Below are 4,378 nucleotides of genomic sequence, written 5' to 3' on the forward strand. Positions count from 1 at the left end.
GTAGACAATCAGGGCTGCCTGGTGCTAGATAAATGGGTTTCAAGTATATTTGCCTCAAATTGAATATGTTGACTGAATTTAGAAACAGAGGTCATATTTAACCTCGAAGAGAGCAGTTTAATGGGAGGAGTGAGAGTGGATACCAGGCTGTAGAAGATTGAAGAGTGAATGAAAATGATGGAACAGAGATAGTGGTTGTTGTCAAGAAGTTGATTCAATTTATGAAACATTTAAAGTTTGTATGTCATTAAACATATAAGATAAGTTTAGAATTAAAGGTTGGCTACAATAACAGATGGTAGGCTTACCATGATATACATCTCTTGATGTATGTTAATTTTATTTTCCAAGAGTATTGTGAAGAAAATAATGTTAGGAGATAATCATGTTTCCTCCAAAAAGAAGTGTCTTTTTGTGATCAAGGTGAGCTTAAAAATTATGGTGTATTTGACTGAGATCTGATAAGTTCCTACAAAGTTTTGTCTCAAAATGACTAATGAGAAAACTTAATAGTTATCATTACTGCTATAAAGAAAGCAAGTCACCAGAATCTAATTTTTGATAATACCTTTATTCATTTTATTTTTTTTAATTATTTATTTATTTATTCATTTTTAGAGAGGACAGAGATAGGGAGAGAGAGAGACAGAGAGAGAGAGAAGGGGGAAGGAGCTGGAAGCATCAACTCCCATATGTGCCTTGACCAGGCAAGCCCAGGGTTTCGAACCGGCAACCTCAGCATTTCCAGGTCGACGTTTTATGGGGTGGCCCACAGGTCAGGCCCTTTATTCATTTTATGTAAGAATTCATGACATAAAATACACTAGCTCTTTTCTTTGGCTCTTTTATACATGTAAAATTATTTGATTATCAAAAATTCTGCTTTTTTTTTTTTTTTTTCTTTTTTCTGAAGCTGGAAACAGGGAGAGACAGACAGACTCCCGCATGAGCCCGACCGGGATCCACCCGGCACGCCCACCAGGGGCGGTGCTCTGCCCCCCAGAGGACGATGCTCTGCCCATCCTGGGCGTCGCCATATTGCGACCAGAGCCACTCTAGCGCCTGAGGCAGAGGCCACAGAGCCATGCCCAGCGCCCGGGCCATCTTTGCTCCAATGGATGCGGGAGGGGAAGAGAGAGACAGAGAGGAAAGCGCGGCGGAGGGGTGGAGAAGCAAATGGGTGCTTCTCCTATGTGCCCTGGCCAGGAATCGAACCCGGGTCCTCCGCACACTAGGCCGACGCTCTACCACTGAGCCAACCGGCCAGGGCCAAAAATTCTGCTTTTATAATATACTAAGCATCCCACCTATACTGTAAGTACCATGATGCCTACCTTTCAGTGAAAATTAGTTTTTTTTTCAGGCTGTAAGTATTAAAAATAAAAAACAATCCCTGGCTGTGTATCTCAGTTGGTTATAGCATCATTAGGATACACCAAGGTTGTGGGTTCAATCCCTGGTCATGGCACATACAAGAATCAACCAGTATACACATAAATAAGTGGGACAACAAATAGATGTTTCTCCCCCCCCCCTTGCTTTCTATCTAGAAAATCAGTTTAAAAAAATAAAAATAATAGATGATGCTTCTGATGTTAAAACTGCTCTAAGGGGTGGATTTACCATGAAGTTTATAAAAATTTGGAGTCCCCTCACTTCTACAGCATTCTACTTAATTTTATATTTCTAATTTTCAAGGCTTTGTACCTAATTTTGTATTTATAATGTCATATTCTTTTTCTTGAAGAGGGCCCTCAAAGTGTATGTTTCAAACCAACAGAAATCTGAGTCTGCCCTGATTTCTCTGTAATAGATACTCCCTAGATTAAGATTCTCATGGTAAGGAGTTAAGCTTCTACTTGGAACCCTATCAAGAGAATTGGGGAAGTAAACTACCAGAGGGAAAAGCACATACACTTAAATTTTAAACAGGCAGTAATGAATAGAGACTATTCCTGAAAACCAACACAATGAAATAATTTTATTTTATCTGTATGTGGCTTCGTGCTCTATAAGAAGCCTAAATTTTTGAGGCTTGCTGTGAGCTGCACTTAAGTTAATCTTCACAACACTGCCAGGAGGTATTATAGTCTGCGCGGTACAGAGGAGGAAACGAAGGCCTCAACTGCGGGGACTGATCTGGGCCTGCTGGCTAAGGATGTGTGTATCTTTGCAGTGTATAGTTTTGAGGGTCAATACACATTGTTCAAGCAGTCAGGCTTGATACCTAAACAAAATTAACTCCTCTTAGAGAAATATATCTAAAGGCAAAGGCCCTTGGTCATAAGGGGACCATTAGGAACCATGGCTGGCTCAGTGCACATCCATGACCACACAAGAAAAGGGACCCCCAAGCACTTCAAGTGTAAGTCTGCTAGTGCATAATTAGCACATATATGAATGATGGTTTTTATTTTATCATATTTTAGATAGCTGTCTAAGGCAGGGGTCAGGAACCAATGGCTCACGAGCCAGATGTGGCTCTTTAGATGGCCGCATCTGGCTCACAGACAAATCTTTAATAAAAACAATAATAATGTTAAAAATATAAAACATTCTTATGTATTACAATCCATTCATTTCCTACGGCTCATGTTCATGGTTGCGGGTGGCTGGAGCCAATCACAGCTGTCCTCCGAGACAACACCAAATTTTTATTGGATAATGCCTCATGTATACAGGGTTGTTGTGAGGTCAGGAAGTACACTTCTCTCCTTTTAATCAAGTAGTCAGCTAGCTAACTGTAGAAACCCTTTTGATGAAGAGGATGGCTAAAAGAAAAAAAGATGAGGAGTATTGTACTTTTCAGCAGGAATGGACAGAGGAATTTGCCTTTGTGGAGAGCAGGTTCTGCAGTGTGTCTGATATGCAATGATAAAATTGCATCAATGAAACGGTCAAATATAAAGCGGAACTTTGACACATGCCATACTACATTCGCATCGAAATATACAGCAGGGGACAGCAGGAAGAAAGCATGTCAAGAGCTACTATGCAGAGTGCAAGCTGGTCAGCAGCAACTCTGTGTTTGAACCCACCAAGGTAACTGGAATTCGGTTAGTTTTGCTGGTGCTTTAGCAATTGTGAGAAATGGAAAGCCATTCACAGATGGGGAGTATGCCAAAACATTCATGCTCGATGTTGCCAATGAACTTTTTGACGACTTTTCGGATAAAGACAAGATAATCAAATGAATAAAAGACATGCCTCTGTTGGCAAGAACTGTTCACGATCGTACAATCATGATGGCAAATCAAACTGAGGCAACACAAGTGAAGGACATAAATGCAGCACCATTCTTTTCTCTCACTTTGGATGAGTCAACAGACATAAGCCATTTATCCCAGTTCAGCGTGATTGCAAGGTATGCTGTCGGTGACACACTACGTGAGGAAAGTCTTGCTGTTTTGCCTATGAATGAGACAATAAGAGGGGAGGATTTATTCAAGTCTTTCACTGAGTTCTCTAAAGAAAAAAATCTACCAGTGGATAAACTTATTTTGGTGTGTACTGATGGTGCTCCGTGCATGGTGGGGAAAAACAGAGGATTCGTAGCACTTCTTCGTGAACATGAAAAGAGACCCATCCTAAGTTTTCACTGCATCCTACATCAGGAGGCGCTTTGTGCTCAGATGTGTGGCGAGCAGCTTGGTGAGGTGATGTCACTGGTCATTCAGGTGGTCAACTTTATTGTTGCTCAAGCTTCAAATGATCACCAGTTTAAAACACTGCTGGATGAAGTTGGGAATAATTATCCTGGTCTGCTTCTGCACAGCAATGTGCGTTGATTGTTAAGAGGGAAAGTGCTCAGCCGTTTCGCGCCTTGTCTGAGTGAAATCCGAACTTTTCTTAAAATGAAAAACTTCGAGCATCCTGAGGTAGCTAACACTGAGTGGCTTCTGAAGTTCTACTATCTCGTGGACATGACTGAACATCTGAACCAACTCAATGTGAAAATGCAAGGCGTTGGAAATACAGTCTTATCCCTTCAACAAGCAGTGTTTGCATTTGAAAACAAGCTGGAACTCTTCATTGCAGACATTGAAACAGGTCGTTTACTACACTTTGAAAAACTGGGAGAGTTTAAAGATGAATGCACAGCAAGTGACCCTGCTCAACATCTTGATCTCCAGCAGCTAGCGGGCTTCACATCTAATCTCCTGTAATCATTCAAAGTGCGCTTTGGAGAATTTCATGAGTGCACTCATCTTTTTAAGTTCATCACCCATCCACATGAGTTTGCAGTGAACAGCGCCAACCTGAGTTACATCCCCAGTGTCTCTGTCAGAGATTTTGAGCTACAGGCTGCTCACCTGAAGGCCTCAGACATGTGGGTGAATAAGTTCAAGTCACTGAATGAAGATTTGGAAAGACTTGC

This window comes from Saccopteryx bilineata, chromosome 3 (assembly GCF_036850765.1).
Source record: "Saccopteryx bilineata isolate mSacBil1 chromosome 3, mSacBil1_pri_phased_curated, whole genome shotgun sequence".
Lineage (NCBI taxonomy): Eukaryota > Metazoa > Chordata > Mammalia > Chiroptera > Emballonuridae > Saccopteryx > Saccopteryx bilineata.